Source organism: Hippopotamus amphibius, chromosome 2 (assembly GCF_030028045.1).
Source record: "Hippopotamus amphibius kiboko isolate mHipAmp2 chromosome 2, mHipAmp2.hap2, whole genome shotgun sequence".
NCBI classification, from domain to species: domain Eukaryota; kingdom Metazoa; phylum Chordata; class Mammalia; order Artiodactyla; family Hippopotamidae; genus Hippopotamus; species Hippopotamus amphibius.
In genome coordinates this window covers 64,054,771-64,072,394 of record NC_080187.1, presented here as the reverse complement: position 1 = coordinate 64,072,394, position 17,624 = coordinate 64,054,771, and the positions used below count along the sequence as shown (strand labels likewise).

General features: G+C 39.7%; 1 pseudogene; it reads right to left on the bottom strand.

Annotated features, from left to right (window-relative positions):
- Window positions 1-215: 215 nt before the first annotated feature.
- Window positions 216-1,375, bottom strand: LOC130846428 (protein farnesyltransferase/geranylgeranyltransferase type-1 subunit alpha-like; annotated as a pseudogene).
- Between the last annotated feature and the right edge of the window lie 16,249 nt (window positions 1,376-17,624).

The following is a 17,624-nucleotide window of genomic DNA, read 5'->3' as shown; positions in this document are numbered from 1 at the left end:
TGATGCTAAGGGGTTAGAGTAAATGTTGATAAGACTACAAAAGTTCTGTTTCTTCTCCCTCCCCTGAATTACTCTGCTTAAAAAGAATCAAATTACTTAGAACTAGTCTGAATAGCAGCAGCACCCAAGGAGCATCACACTTTGTTCATGTTAAAAAGCAATACCTGTGTAATGAACATTTTACACCACAGGCAAAGGGAATGATCACTCTAGTTTTTAACTCCTGCATTAGAGTCTCTTAAAAAAGTAAAGGCATCCCATCAAGTTCTTCTAGATGGTGTTATTGCTGTACATTTGTAGATGGGTCAATTTCTGTGCTGTGTTTGCTTTGAAGGGATCTTCCAATATATCTCTAATATTTCTTTCTTATAGTGTCCTTTTCTTTAGCTAGGATTTCACATAACTCTAATGCTTTACTAAGGATGTCCCCCTTGTTGTCACATTGGTTTTCTAGCATGTCTTCATAGATATCCACAAGAAAGGCAATTAGGTATGGGGGACTGTGACTTAGTTGTAAATCAAGTAATTGATCTAACAGGTTGGGATATTTGGAAAGACCACAATCCTGCAAAATCCCTTTCAAATAGTTCCATGCACTTTCATTATGTGGTACTAGTTTGATCATTTCCAGAGCATACTGGACTTCTCTCTCCGATACAGCATGACCATGGTAGCCCATGGGGTTAGAAATTACAAAGTATCTTTGGTCCCAGACAGAATTATTTCTCACATCCTCTTTGAGAAGTTGGTCTACATACTGCAGCTCATTATCCCAAAGTTTAAATTCCTGAATAACTCACTGTCAGTGTTGCCAGGCATGATAATTCTTTGCATCCTGATTAAGAATATCAGCAATAAATTCAAGCTCTTGAGATGGGTCTCTCAGCCATTCCACTAGCACTTGCCTATGATGCCAAACTTAACAGTTTTGGGGCTGTTCCTCAATTATTGCCATGATGTAGTTCATTTCCTCATGTAGATCCTTTTGAAGTGACTTTAAGAGAACTCTCTGAAAATACCACACTGTGTAATTGGCTGCATTTAACTCAATAGTATCTGTGGTTAGTTTAAAAGCCCATTTACTTCTCTTGTCGAGCTGCAGGACAGCCCAGAAGTAATCATAGACAACCTGAAATATTTCACTATAAATGATCTGGACCACTGGATTGGGGCCATCATTCTGCAGCACTGGATCTACATCAGCCCATTCTGCTCTGTCCCTGTACAGGACATGGGTGGGCAAGTCCAGGCTCAGGAACCTGTCCTCCTTAGGGGATGCTGCCACCTCTTCCTGCAGCAGCGAGTGTGGCAGCGGCTCTGGCTGACCTTGCTTCCTGCCCTGCACAGCCTCCCCGACCCCGTCGGCAGCCGCCATCTCTCCTTGGCCTGGAGAGGAGGAGGCAGTGGAGCCAAACGGTATATTCTTGTGTTGGATTGACCCTTTGATCACAATGTGATGACCTTCTTTTTCTCTTATTACAGTCTTTGTTTTAAAGTCTATTTCTCTGATATAATTACAGCTACCTTAGCTTTCTTTTGATTTCCACTTGCATGATATAACTTTTTCCCTTCCTTTACTTTGTCTGTGTGTGTCCTTACATCTGAAGTGAGTCTCTTGTAGGCAGCATACAGATGGGCCTTGTACATACATATACATAGTCACAGTATATCTTTTGGTTGGAGAATTGAGGCCTTTTACATTTAAAGTAATTTTTGATAGATATGTATTTATTGCCCTTTATTACTCTTCTTCTGGTTGTTTTATAGTTCCTCTGTTCCTTTCTTCTTGTCTTGATTTCTTCCTTTGTGGGTTGATGACTTTTTCAAGTGACATGCTTAGATTCCTTTCTTATCTTTTGAGTATCTACCATAGGTTTTTACTTTGTGGTTACCGTGGGGCTTACATATAATAATATATAACCACCTTTTAAGTTTGAATGCATTCTAAAGCTTCATATTTTTACTCTTCTCATGTTTTATGTTTTTGGAGTCACATGCGACATATTTCTCTCTCATGTATTCCTTAACTAATTATTGTAGTTACAGTTATTTTTACTATTTTTGTTTTTGAACTTTCATACTAGCTTTATAAGTGATTAATTCACTACTGTACTGTATATTTACCTGTAACAGTGAGATTTATACTTTCATATGTTTTCTTGTTACTCATTAACAGCCTTTCTTCTCTCCTTAAAGTTATTTTAACTTTTCTAAGAAGGCCAGTTTAGTGGTGATGAACTCCTTTAGTTTTAGCTTCTCTGGAAAAAAAAATCTCTCTCTCCTTCACTTCTGAGTGATAACTTTGCTGGGAAGAGTATTGTTGGTTGGGATTTTTTTCCTTCAGAACTTGGAATATATCATGTCAGTTCATTATGTCCTACAAGTTTTCTGTTGAAAAATCTGATGACAGTTTTATGGGAGTTCTCCTGTACATAATGAGTTGTTGTTTTTTTTTTATTGCTGCTTTTAACATTCTCTTGTCTTTAACTTTTGACATTTAACTATAATGTGTCTTGGTGTGAATCCCTTTGGGTTTGTCTAATTTGGAACTCTTGGGTTTCCTGGGTAGAGATGTCTGTTCTTTCCCCAGATTAGTGAAGTTCTCAACCATTATTTCAACCAGTTAAGATTTCTGCCCCTTTGTATTTTTTCCTTCTGGGACCCTTATAAAGAAAATGTTAGTTTGCTTGATATTGTTCCATAAGTCACATAATTATCATCACTTTTTTTTCATTCCTTTTTCTTTCTGCTCTTCTGATTAGGTGAGTTCCACTGCCTTGTCTGTGTATTCACTGATTCTTTATTTTGCTTCATCTAGTCTGCTTTTGATGCTTTCTTGTGAATTTTTCAGTTCAGTTATTGTATTCTTTAGCTTTGTGACTTCTGTTGGAACTTTCTTACACTTTCTAGCTCTTTGATGAAGTTCTCATTGAGTTCATCCATTCTTATCCTGAGTTCAGTGAACATCTTTACTACCATCATTTTGAACTCTTTATCCATTAATTACTTACCTCCATTTTATTAAGGTTTTTTTTCCCTGAAGTTTTATCATGTTCTTTTGTTTGAAATACATTTTTTTGTTTCTTCATTTTGCTTTACTTTCTGTATTAGTTTCTATGTTAGATGAATCAACCACTTCTCCATTTCTTAAAACATCAGTCTTGTGTAGATGAAATTTGTTGTTCAGCCCTGCCCTAGCTCTTGTGTTTCTCTCAAATCTTTGTGATTGTCCGCACAATCACAAATGTGTTATTATATTTTTAATAGCTCTCAGTAGTTGAGGGTGTGCCAAGACCTGTCAGTGCCCCAAGTAGAGAATCTCATCAACACTTAGATTTGGGCTGCTTAGAAACCTGACCTTCAGGCAGTAGCATTTAAAGTATGCAAATATATAGAGCCCCATGGTACTGTAAGCATAAGCCCTGCTGGCCACCAGTGCCGTTGATCTGGAGGTGTCTTCCCAGCAGCGGTCACAAAAATAAAGGTTCCAGAAAAGGGCATAAGCTCTTTTCTAGCAGATATTGGTGATCTGTAGTGAGGCAGAGGGAGCATGCCAATATGGTGTCTACTGACCTACATTCCCCAAGAGCAGCTCTGTAGGCCCTTAAGTGTGTGCCAGACTTGAAGACTATCCCCCAGGCCAAAGCTCCAGAGCAATCACATAGGCCTCTTTGCTTGTCCTGCACAAAAAGTCTGGGGTGTTTTTCAGTCTGTTGTTTGTGCAGTGCCCTGGAGGTGGTAGCCTGCCATGAACTCTCTCTCCAGTTGTTATAGTCCTAACAGTCTCAGGAACACAAGCCCCCTTGGTCACCAGAGCCAGGTTGTCATGGAGCATCCCCTGGGCAGCAGCCATAAAAATCTTGGCACCAGGTGTAAAAACCAGGGCACCAGATACATATAAGAGCTCCCTTCTGGGAGATATTGTACTCTATATTGTAGCAGAGGGAAAGCACAGAGATAGCAGCCAGCCTCTGAGTTCTGTGGAAAGGATGACAGTCAGGCCTCAGATGTATGTTTAATTAGAAGCTTACCTTTCAGGCTGCATCTATGATGATTAGCAAACAGGCTTCTTTCATAGAGAGACTGAGCTCCTGGGCCTGTTGCCTCTTGCTGTGCTCTGCAGTAATTATTGAAGAACACTTTTTCTGTTGGTTACTGTCCTGTGGGACTGGAGAGTATAAGCCCCTTGGCCACCGGTTGCAGGACATGTATAGGCATCCCTTGGTGGCAGCTGCCAAAATTGAGGTGCTGGTCAAGGGCATAAGCTACTTTCTGGGAGATACTGATGAGGTGGTGTGAGGCCAAGGGAGAATGCAAAGATTGCATCCACTGGCCTCTGTTCCCTGAGAACACTTCCTTAGGCCCCTGAAGGTGTCAGAGCACAAGTCTTCTCCTCAGGCCAAAGCTCCTGGACCAACAAATAGGCTTCTTCTACAGAAAGACAGGGGACATCTTTCAATCTGTTATCTGTGTAATGCTCTCATGTTTGTAGCCTGCCGAGAAGTGTCTCTCTGATTGAGATCAAGGAACACAAACCCCATTTGTTTCCAGAGCCAGGTGACCAAGGGGATTTCCTAAGCAGCAGCTGCAGAAATCATGGCACCAGAACCCTGTAAAGCTTTCTTTCTGGTAGATACTAGTGCTCTGGAGTTTGGCAGAGGTAGCACACAAATATGCTCTCTGCTGACTGTAGTAAAGCAGGAGTGGAGTGTAAAGATGGTACCCACCATAAAAGAAAGAAAGAAAAAAAGAGAGAGAGAGAGAGAGAGAGATGGTGCATGTTGTCCAGAGCAAGGTAGAGGGAGAACATAAACATGTTGTGTCCCCCAATCTCTGTCTCCCAAGCGTTCTAGCAGGCTCTTAGATGTGTGTATTAAATTAGATGTCTGCCACTCAGGCCAATGCTTTAATACATGCAGATGAGTCTCTCTCCCTTAAATTCTGAGCACAATGGGCTGGGCCCTTGGGTGGGTGAGTGCGATGCATGAGCTCCTTTAAGAGCTGTTTCTTATGGGGTCTTGTAGATGCAATCCCCATGGTTTTCAAAGCTAGATATTTTGGGTGCTCATTACTCAGATGCAGGTCTTAAAAGTTGGGTTACCCGTGTGGGGTGCAACCCCCTTCGCTTCTCAGCAAGATTCTCCTAGTTTTGAGTTCCCTCCAATTGTTTGTTGCAGTGCTGGGGGTGGGGTTTATCTCAGGATGTGTCCCCTCTTCTCATATCTGCTTCAATGTGGGTTTTTTCTTGTTTGCCTAATGTGTAATTGCTACTCAGCCAGTCTTTAGTATTTTTCTCAGAGGAAATTGTTCCACATATAGCTGTAGACTTGTGTCTGTGGAAGGAGGTAAGTAAAGCATCTTCCTACATCGCCATCTTGAACCAGAAACTTGACAGTGTTCTTTCTGTAGCTTTTCTATTTCAATTTCCTATAATTTATAACTTGAATTTAGGAAAACCACTAAATCTACATGCGGAAATAAATAAAAACCAACCAAATGGAAATAAGCCAAGGTTGTTTGTACAGAGTTTGCTTTAACAAAGGAGTTAACCACCATTACTTGCATTTAGCAGAGATCCAAAGCCTGGCAGGGATGGGGAAAACTTCATAGGGGAGATAAGGGAAAGTTTCAGTTATGCCCTGAGTAGAGGCTGTTGTCACTGGGAAGCTGGTGGCAGCTAACTAGCAGTAGAGCATCCTATGTGATTGGTTAGGTGTACATACTTGCATTTCTGTGCTTTGTCCTAAGTTGGAAGCAGTGAGAAAAATTAGACAAGTTGTTATTTATTAATCAAGACCTGGTCATTTGGGGCTGTTACAGGGGTTATTGTTTGGCATCCTTCTTTGTTGCTGGAGATAGCGGTCTAATTTCCTACAAGTATGACTGACAGCAGGCTGGCTTTCTGGGCTGACTACTGTAGATAAGGGGGTGATTTCGAGGGCTGGTTACTGCAGGCTGTGGATCAGATTTCTACTCTTATATATGGTCTAGCCATTGTCCATTTACATGTTCAGTCTCTCACACACATATTTTCTTCACAGAAGCATGTGATAACCAAATACCTTTGCCTGTGGTATCATCTACCCCTGCCTTTAATTCATATGAAACATACTTTAATGCAGATAATTTAGTCTCTCCACTGTTCTGTTGGGGATGAGTGATTCACTGTTGCTCTATCTTCTTTAAAAATGCAACCAGAAAAATTCTGAGGGGAGGCTTTCCCTGACAAGAGTGACCTGCATTTTCTTTTGTTCAAAGTCTGTGTGTTTACTGATGAAAAGAAGTCTTTGTGTACTCTAGCTGTAGCTATTTCAAGATTCTCTTCTGGTATTTCTTAGATCTTGTCTTAACTTCATCAACAGATTGTGGCTCATGAGAACACGATGGGCCTTTCCTCCTTGACACTGTTTAACTTATATTTCACTTTTAATTGTACCCTCAACACAAAGAACACATCATCATCAGTGGGTAAGGAAAGGAAAGTTCGCCCCATCATTGGTCTTTATCAGAGACAAATCTATTACAAAGAACCAATGTTCTAGTGAAAGCTAAGCTCTTCCTCTTCTGTTCCTTTTCTGCAGCCTCCTTTCCAATTTCACAGACATTAGGGCACAGATGAAACATGAGAATTTTCTAGTGTGTAATTATAGGAGCTAATGACTGACATCAGAGTCACTGTTCCCTGGCAGTGTTCTATTCATAAAGTCTCTAGTAAAGAAAGAGGCCCAACCCAGTCTGCTGGGACCTGTGTTACATGCTCACTCCTACTCACAATAGGATCTTTCCCAAGCAAATGCTTCTCCAGGCACTTCAATATTCTTGTTCACTCCAGCTTTTTTCATGAGATTTCTCCTAAGACCAATATTGTACACTTAATGGCTTCAACCACCTCAGAACTCCCAGGAGATATAGTTTCACATACTGACCTTCTTTTTCTTGAAAATTACCACTTACTTCTATGTGGTGTCCTTCCAACCTAATCAAAGCATGCACCAGTATCTCCAGGGCTCCCTGGGGAGAAAGGAGATGACACGTAAAGTCTCAGAGGATTTGTTAGGGGAACATCAAGAACGAGTGAAACAGACCTTGATAAGAAGTTGGCCGTCACCCCCAATGATGAAGCACGTGGGTTACTTGGGACATCTGAGACTTTGGTGTGATGCTTTTTATAACCCCAAAGGAAGCAGTTATAATTATGTCAATCCAGGCTGAGAATCTTTTCTTTAAAAAATAAAAATGTTGTGTCTAGTTGCAAAACATGAATCAAAAGAGCATCTGGATAGTTAGGGAAGGCATTGAAAACTTGTTTCACAGTTAAGATGTACTTTATGCTACAAATGTGAATATAGTAAATCCCTTTCCCTCCTCCTCCTCCTCTTCCTCCTCCTTCCCCTCCTTCTCCTTCTTCTTCTTCTCCTTTTTTTCCACCCATACTTCCTTTGAGATTTCCTTCTGCTATTTTTATCCTGTGTTACTCTCAAAAATTCCCCCACTTTCATTATTTTTACTTCTCCATCATAATCCTTAGGACACATGAAGAATTAATTTAGCTAGCTATTTCCTGTTAAAGCAAAAGCTGAGTGTTCTGACTCACTTATGCAGAGAGACACTGATGTGGGCATGTCCCAGAACTCTTGGCATTTCTTTTCTTAACCTAGACTAATACAAGAGGTGGCATTTCCACTCTCTGTCTCTAAATGCTGTTGGTCACTCTTCACAAGCACGAAGACTTTGGCACTAAGGGACCAGTGTCAGGACTCATCAGATTCACATGCAAGGGACCACAGCTATCCCTGTCCTCTGATCTGTCTGACGTCCCAGAGCCTGAATCCCAGCTCATTTGAAATTGCTGAATGTGTGGTCATTTTGTTTGTTTCTTTCTTTTCTCTGATATGACTGGTTAGACTGCAGATATCTGGCTGTTCCTCTCAAGTATTTTCCAGTTGGCCTGATCCATAACTGCGGCCTCTCCCTGTGTGATAACGGAGGCAGGGGGGCGGTGCTTAGTGTGCTCATCCCCATGGTACCTGAGGCCTGGGGGAGCCACACCTCACCTGACACCTGGCACGTGCCCGCTCAGGTGGAAGTTTCACTCAGGCCTGGATCTTGGGGCAGAAAGTCCTGGGTCTCCCATCTCTTTTTCTGTGAAATTCAAGCCTCTAAGCAGGGGGCAAGCACAGCACTCGCCTAGGAGTTTTGCATGTTTTAGTGAAATAACAGCCTTTTTAACCTGTAAGTACTGAGAAATAAGATGGCATAAACAAATTTTATTCTCCTAATGGTGACTTATTTGTGGCTACTACTGACTGTGGGTGTTGTTTGCAGCTGATGGACAGATGATGGGCATCAATCAGAAGTATCAGCCTTTCTTTCAATGCTCTTCAAAAACATTTTAAATTTTTTCCCATCTTAGTAGATGTACCTAATAATATTTCCTAAACTCTATAATGATTGTTATATTATTATAACACTTAAGTATCAATGTTTTAATTGTTGAAATATCATAGTTGCCCACTATCTTTCAGTAATGCCCACAGGAAAAAAAACTTCCATCATCCTTTTGAAATACTGTAGTTCCCAAAATATTTTATTTATTTTGATGGTAAGTGCAATGATGAAGACACGTATATGTATTCAGCTTCAATACATTTATTTATTTCTCATTTAGTAGTTGAGTTATACTAAGTGCCTTAGCAGGCATTTAGGCCTCTTCCAGTACAGAATGTGTTTTAAATAATAAATGAAAATTTTTTTATTATATAAGATGGTTTTCCATTTGTGGAAGATTGCAACTCATTCCCGAGTATGACTCAGTAAACCAAGGTAAGAGTTGATATTTAAATACATGGTGTTTAATGTTAGGAAAACTGAATTATCAACAATGTGCTCACAATATCTAGATTCCTCTCCACACATCTTCCTCACTCTGATTTTAAGACCTGCCTGTTCAGGTGTTCAGCCTTCCCCAGTGCCTAGCCTCTCAGGTGCCAGAATGGAAACACTGCCCTGGGGAGGAGCCACTCATGGTGTCCTCAGGAGCCCACTTACAAGACACGTGTGGTTCTTCTCTTGTGAATCTTAAGCTGCTCCTGTCAGTACTGCAATCACTGTGCTCCCTTCCGTGATTTGACTGCGGCTCATGTTAGGTGCCTCTCCAGTCCCCGTGTCCTGATGGAGGGCACCGCCTTGGGCCTCATGAGCCTGGTAGACAAGCCTCCAGGGCCCAAGTTCCTGCCCACACGGAGTGCCAGCCTGTGGTGCTGGATGCCCTGCTTACCCCCTAACGTGCCGCTGCTCTGACAGGTTGCTCATTGGCACCCCCCACCCCATTAGACAAGCTCAGCATTAGAAAAACCAGGAGGGACAGTCTCCCCATGTCTCCTGGGTAACCTTCAGCTGGATTCAGTTGCCTTGCTTTTTTTCTGCTTTGTTGGGACATCACAGGAACTGCCAGCAGCACAAAACTCAGTGAGACAAATCTGAAAGTGCTGCAGGAAAATTGGGGTGTGAGATGGTAGTTATGTCCCAGGCCTCAGGTGAGTCCCTGGGATGGGCTGCCAAAGTGGGAGGAATAAGTATCTTGGAGAAGGGGCGGGGAAGTCCAGGAATTGGGGCCACACCCACTTTTTGGCTTTGTATGGTTGGCCTCAGAACTGTCATGGCACCTGTTGGCTGTGCCCCTTAGCAGATGCTAATATATTACGATGAGAGTATAATGAGGCTCAAGGTCTCCTGGAAGTTGAATCTTCCACCGTCTTGGGCCTGGTAGATTCTAACCACTTTTTGTGGTATCCTATTCTTCTTCTTAATGGTTGTTCATGCTTTTAATTGTTGTACCCTGCCCCCTTCCTTCCTGTCTCAAAGGGTCTGAGTATCATGTAACAATGCACCTTTTGGTCTCTGTAGAATACAGACAGAGGGCTGGGTACTACCACTGTGTCTGAGCACGACTGGACCTAGAGCAGGCATGGATGAGGGAGACACGGGGGGCTTGGGATGCTGGGTCAGTGTCACAACCTTCCGAAGGAAATTGTCTAAATAAACGTTTAGAAACTTCTCACATTTTATGTGGAAGATATCTTGTTCCCATTCAATTAAGAAAGTGAAAAAAGAGTATTACTGATACACAACAAGGAAATGGAGTTTGGAGAAAATCCAAGTTGTCTGTTTACTGGGGCAACATATATAGGTATCTACGTATAATGAAAAGTTGTGAAGTTTTCTACCCCTTCAGTTGTTTTTATTTTCTGTAACCAACCCAAAAGCCTTTGAAATAGTCTCTTAGGCAGATAAACCGGTATCTCTTTTTATAATTATTTCAAGGCAGTGCAATGATTGAACACACTGTGTAGCAAAGTTAACTCATTGAGCTTGAAGTCCTCAAGCCTTGCACATTCCAAAAGAAGCACTGGCCTTTGACTGGCTCCTGCAAGATAATCTTTGTAAAGCTGAGATCTTGGTCTTGCCAAATAATTTATACTAACTATGTGATTTATAGTGTACACCTGTTTTAGGTTGACAGGGAGGCCTGGGCAAGGCTATATCAGTTTGATCTCAGGAAGGGGTGCTGGAGACTAAGTAAGGTCAGTCATATAGGCTTTTCATCCCAGTGTGACTGACTCCCAATAAAAACCCTGGATGTCAGGGCTTGATGAGCCTCCCTGTTTGACACTACTTTGCACACACTGCCACATTGTTTACTGGGAGAAATAAGCGCTGTCTATACAACCCCAGTATGGAGAAAACTGGAAGATTGCTTTTGGCCTCGTGCATCTTTTTCTTTTGCTTATTCTCATCAGTATCTTTTTGTTGTCATAAACCACAGCTATAAATATGACAGCTTTTCTGGATCCCATGACCCAGTACTTCTAGTGAATTGTGGAACTTGAGAGTGGTCTTGGGAGGCCCATTCCACACACTGATTAACACATCTGCTTATTGACTGGATGCCAGAAAATACCCATCCCATGTCAGTGGTCTGCCTGCATTCAGTACTGCAAGCAGTTGGCCTCATAGCTGTGACACAGTTTTGTTTCCAAGATAACCAAGAAAGGCACATCTTTGGCTCCTTTATACTTCATCAGTCAATAGTAAACAGATAATTCCTTAGGGCTCAACCTAGCTGAAAGTTCCAGGCAGGGAAAGCAAAGATTCCTTTTTTCTCCAGAAATAAGATTCCCTTGGGCCACAAAGGAAGGCTCAGAGGACAAGAGGAAGCATCACAAAGGGGGGGGGGATCTCCACCTGGGCCTAAGATAAACAAATTTTCTTATAAATTTATACAAATTTTTCAATCAAGGGAGCACGTTTTTTGTTTTTGTTTTTGTTTTTTACTCTCACACATGTAGAAATATCTTTGTTGTTTTAAGTTCAAAATATGTGTAATGTGTACCAGGTTCATCCTTCTCGGGTTTGTTTTGTTTTTGTTTTCTCTCCTGGCATAATTTATGGTTTAAATGTGACAATCCTTTTCTTGTAATACAAATGAGTTAGACCCCAAAATAGGAATAAGTAGTACCATGAGGAGGCTCCCTCCCCACCCTTCAGTCTCCCAATAGCACCTGTTTCATCCTCCTCTCTGGCTGAGAATCTTCTCTGCTGCTCTCTTACCCACCAGATAAGAATACCGAATTCCAGCATTTAAAACAAAACAATTTAGAAGGAACTCATAGAACCAGAAACCATTCCCTCTGCATCGTGTCTCAACTCCCAGGAACCTCTGCAGAAAGGGCTTCTTGAGACTCACCCTGCACCAGGCCCTCCCAGCTCCTTACCACCTTAGCTGTTTTATTGCCGTTATAGTACTTATTAACTAAAATTGTATTTTTCATTTCTGTCTTAATAATATAGAAAATGCAAATTAAACCAAAACAAGAAGTCATTTCCCATCTACCAAAAGAACCAGAAATTACAAGTGTGTCCACATTAAGGAACCAATTGCTATTCTAATTGTGGTAGGTGTATGAAGCACTGTGGAAAACACTTCATCATGACCTGGTACAGACTGAAAAGTGCAAGCCCTTGACACAGTGATTCTACTGCCAAATGTATGGCCTAGAGAAACTCTCATGTTTAGTAATAGCAACTAAGTAGGAAACAACCACTCCAGTCGAATAGAAAGTAAGTACCCTGCAATATGCTGGAATATCACACTCAAGTTAAAATAAGCTGCAGATAAACATTGTAAGAGTGAATCATGTTGACACACTACAGAGCAAAAAATAAAAGAAGTTGCTGAAGAATTGTACAGGATGATTTCATTTATTCAATATTCAAAACTATAAAAAATGCAATAATATATTATTTAATAATACATTAACTTTGGTAAAAATCTAAAGAAAAGAATGAAATTGATGAGACTTCCCTGGTGGTGCAGTGGTTAAGAATCTGCCTGCCAATGCAGGGGACACAGGTTTGATCCCTGGGCTGAGAAGATCCCACATGCTGTGGAGCAACTAAGCCCGTGCGCCACAACTTCTGAGACTGTGCTCTAGAGCCTGCAAGCCACAGCTACTGAGGCCACATGCAGTAATTACTGAAGCCCGGGCAGCTAGAGCCCATGATCCACAACAAGAGAAGCCACCGCTATGAGAAGCCTGTGCTACGAAGAGTAGCCCCTGCTCGCCACAACTAGAAAAAGCCTGTGCGCAGCAATGAAGACCCTACACAGCCAAAAATAAATAAATAAATAATGAAATAAATCTTTAAAAAAGAAAAGAATGAAATTGATGAACAGGATTTGATAGGGGGAGGGATTTACAGAGACCTCCAAAGATGTGGATGTTATTACATTCTTTTTTAGGCAATTGGGATGTTTGTGGGTTTTATTACTCCTTACATCATCTGCATAATTTATCCATGTTAATTTGCAACTTGTAAATGCTAAGACACAATAGTAACGCAGCTAACCTATGGGAAATAAAACTGAATATAGCAAAGAAAAAAAATGGCCAAAAGTTAGTCTCATAGAAGATAGAAGGTGTAATGTAGGAAAGAGAAAAACAAATTCAGAGGACAGCTTTGTACTCCAGAGCAATCTTTGCTCCAACACCTTAAAGATCCCAATGTGACTTTCAGTTTGGAAACAGCACTTTGTTGCTGTCTCTTCACTGCCCTGAATACAGCAAGCAGAATTCAAGAAAATCACTCCTGACAGTTTCCAATTCAAAATACAAAATGCAGATCTGTGATTCTCAGTCTATGGTACTTGCTTCCTCTTGGCTAGAGATTTCCCCAGGAAATGAAGGTGTTGGACTGTGGTTGTTTCCCCGGCTGCACTCTGCTTGCCCCAGGCAGTGGTACCTGGTCACTGGCAGGCATACAACCCAGGAGCTGGGAGTACAGTAACCGTGACTAGACAGAAAATGGATCAGACCAGACCCTGTGGATGAACCTTTTATTAAAGCAAGGAAGAGGAGGTGCAAATGGATTTGAATTTAGGCCCGTGACTCTTGAGGGTAAGAAGCCCTGAGCTTGTCATGTAAGATACAAAGGTGCTTTTCCAGAGATAAAAATGAGCAAAAAGTTGAAAATTTGAGAGCTATAGCTGCCTTTATAGACATTTAGATATGACTTTCATGTTTGGAGTATTTTGTTTAGTCGTAAACATTGATCTAAAATGTTTGTGTAATATATATCTTTTTATAGAAAAAACACAAAGCTTTTATATATTTACAGTGAGCAGGCAGTAGAATTGCAGTGTTTTGAAGTGACATCCTGCTCCTCACATGCTTCATAATGACACAGATGCTCAGTGAGATGGGATTCCCCCTGCAAGAGACTGAGCAGAGATAAGATCTAAGCCTCAGACTCTTTTTTTTTTGTTTATTTTATTGAAGTATAGTTGATTTACAATGTTGTATTAATTTCTACTGTACAGCAAAGTGATTCAGTTTTACATATATTTGTGTGTGTGTGTGTGTATATATATATATATATATACGTTCTTTTTCATGTTCTTCTCCATTATGGTTTATCACAGGATATTGAGTATAGTTCCTTGTGCTATACAGTAGGACCTTGCTGTTTATCCATTCTGTATGTATTAGTTTGCATCTGCTAAATCCAAACTCCCAATCCATCCCTCCCCAGCCTCCTTCCTGCTTGGCAAACACAATTCTGTTCTTTATGTCTGTGAGTCTGTTTTTTTCATAGATATGTTCATTTGTATCATATTTTATATTCCATGTATAAGTGATATCATACGGTATTTGTCTGTTCTCTTTTTGACTTCACTTAGTATGATAATCCCCAGGTCCACCCATGTTGCTGCAAATGGCATTTTTTCATTCTTTTTTATTGCTAAGTAGTATTCCATCATTTATTTACACCAAATCTTCTTATCCATTCATCTGTCAGTGGACACCTAGGTTGCTTCCATATCTTGGCTGTGTAAATAGTGCTGCTATGAACATAGGGATGTAACTATCATTTCAAATTATAGTTTTCTCCGAATATACACCCAGGAGTGAGATTACAGGATCATATGGCAACTCTATTTTTAGTTTTCTGAGGAACCACCATACTGTTTTCCATAGGGGCTGCACCAATGTACATTCCCACCAACAGTGTAGGAGGGTTCCCTTTTCTCCACACCCTCTCCAGCATATGTTATTTGTAGATTTTTAAATGATGGCCATTCTGACCCGTGTGAGGTGGTACCTCATTGCAATTTTCATTTGCATTTCTCTAATAGTTAGCAATGCTGAGTATCTTTTCACGTGCCTTCCAAACCTCCAACTTTTGGTCCACATGTTTTTCTCTTCCTTGTGCCTTATCTGACACATTATAGCATCTGTGCTGATGGAACACATGGTGTGCCATATCGTCTTTCCTGTGATGGATGCCAAGTATGATAAATGCTTTACTTGGTAGTCCTCACTGGACCATCCAGGTTGTAACACTGAGGGCTTTTAGTGCCTCTGCGTCAACTATACAAATTCAAGAAGGTAAATTGAAAACATGCCCAAAGCTCTGGGTCAGAGAAACATACATCCCAGGTTGCAGAACATTCCTTGAAATAGATAAGAACTTTCAAATGATTCCACATTTGTCCCAGATTTGAGGTGAAATGCCACCCAAGAACCTAAATTCTTTAATATTCATATTGGTATCTAGAGTGTAGTTTAGATTCCAATAAAAATATTTTTGAAAATAAAGCCAGTTCATTAAAGTCTGAAGGGTTTTTATTGTCCTTCACTCTATAGAGAGTTCTTTTGCTGCAAATAATCTACATCCTTTTAGCTTGCTATGAATTAACCAAGTTGTATTCAGTTTGCTGAGCTACCCAAGGCTATCATAAACAGCAAGTTGGACACACTGGATATGATATTGAATTTTTCAATCATCTTACAGGCAAACAGAAAAATGATGCTGATGAAGGTACCTGATGAAATGTGCTCTCATATATGCTGGCAAGCTGTGAATGGCTGTCATCGACTCCAGAATATTCCAAAAGTAACTATCAAATTTTAAAATAGGCTTATGCATATGTTTTTAGAGCACTGAAAATGCTTGGGTGCACAGCAAAGAAAAATATCAACACAATGAAAAGGCAACTAGGAAATGGAGAAAATATTTGCAAATCATATCTGATAAGGGGTTAATACCCAAAAGATATAAAGTTATACAACTTAATAGCATAAAGGCAATCAGGTTAAAAAATAGGCAGAGGATCTGAATTTTTCCAAAGAAGACATACAGATGGCCATTATGTACATGGAAATGTGCTCAACATTATTAATTCTCAGGAAAATGGAAACCAAAACCACAGTGAGCTATCACTCACACCTGTTAGAATGGCTATTTATCAACAACAAAAAAAAGTGTTAGTGGAGAAATGGAGAAAAGGAAAATTTGTGCACTGTTGGTGAGAGTGTAAATTGGTGCAGCCATTTGTAATAAATGGTACGGATGTTCCCTACAAAATTAAAAATAGAAATACATGATCCAGCAGTTGCACTTTTGGGTGTTAGAAAAACACTAACTCAAGAAGACATATACACCCCCATGTTCATTGCAGCATTATTTATAGTATCCAAGATATGGAAACAACCTAAGCATCCATTGTTGGTTTAATAGATACAAAAAGTGGTGTATTTAAATGGAATATTACTCAACCATAAAAAAGAATAAAAAATGAAATAGTGCCACTTGCAGTAACATGGGTTTACCTAGAGAACATCCTACTTAGTGAAGTAAGTCAGACTGAGAAAGACAAATACTTTATGATATCACTTCTATGTGGTATCTAAAATATAACACTAATGAATCTATATTCGAAACAGAAACAAACTCACAGACATATAAAAAAATTACCAAAGGGAGAGGAGTAGGGACAAATTAGGACTATGGGAGTAACAGATAAAAAGTACTATACATGAAATAAGTAAGCAACAAATTTTACAGTGTAGCACAAAGAATCATATTCAATATTCTTTAATAACCTATAATGGAACATAATCTGAAGAAAAGTAACTGAATCATTTTGCTGTACACCTAAAACTAAGACAATATTGTAAATCAACTATACTTCAATAAAACTATTGTATATCTATGTACAATGAGCCATAAAAAAGAAGAAAATCATGTAATTTGTGACAACATGAATGGAGTTTGAGGGCATAATATTAAGTAAAATAAGTCATACAAAAACACTGTATGGTCTCACTTATATGTGGAACCATAAAACAAACAAATAAACAAATGAAACAAAACAAACAAACAAAAAAAACCTGGAGCTCATAGGTAGGGAACAGATTGGTGGTTGCCAGAGGGAGAGGATGAGGGGTGGGCAGAATGGGTGAAGGTGGTTAAAAGGTATAGATTTCCAGTTGTAAAATAAATGTTGTGAGGATGTAATGTACAGCATGGTGACTGTAGTTAATAATATGGTAGTGCATATTTACAAGTTCCTAAGATCTATTTCTCATCACACACAAAATTTGTGTCTATGTATGGTGACAGATGTTAACTAGACTTATTGCTCATGATATATAAATAATGAATCATTATGTTGTATGCCTGGGACAAATATAATGTTCTATGTCAATTATACCTCTACAAAAAAAAAAAAGAAAAAAGAAAAAGTATAGGAATATGGACCGTTAATATTAGCTACTCCTGGGTACCAGGATTGGCAGGGGTTGTAGGAGATAGTGATTATACACTCATGTATTATTTAAATGGATAAAACTAGCTGCACCAATGTATTAATATCCAGTTTTTAAAAGACCCTAAGATAACTAAAAGTAAAATCATAAAATAATAATAATTGGTACTTTCAAAGAGTATCGGAATAATTTTTGATTGGATTTACAACCTACTCCGTGTCTCTATTTCCAAAAGAACCAAGAGAGCATGAAAAAGAAAATACAGGTTACTCTCACGACCTATCACTCTACTTCTCCTGCTACACCTCAATCTGTTTTGCCCTCCAGTTAGACAAACCTACCAAGTATTCCCATCTGTGATACCTGTGCTTTTCAACTACTTGTATATTTTCTGTTTCTATTTGTCCAGCTTTCCCTTAAAATATACCCATAGTATAAAAACAAATTTCCTGTGGATAAAAAAATGTGAGTAATGCTTTAAAAATATGTATTTTAAATAATGTGTCGATCACC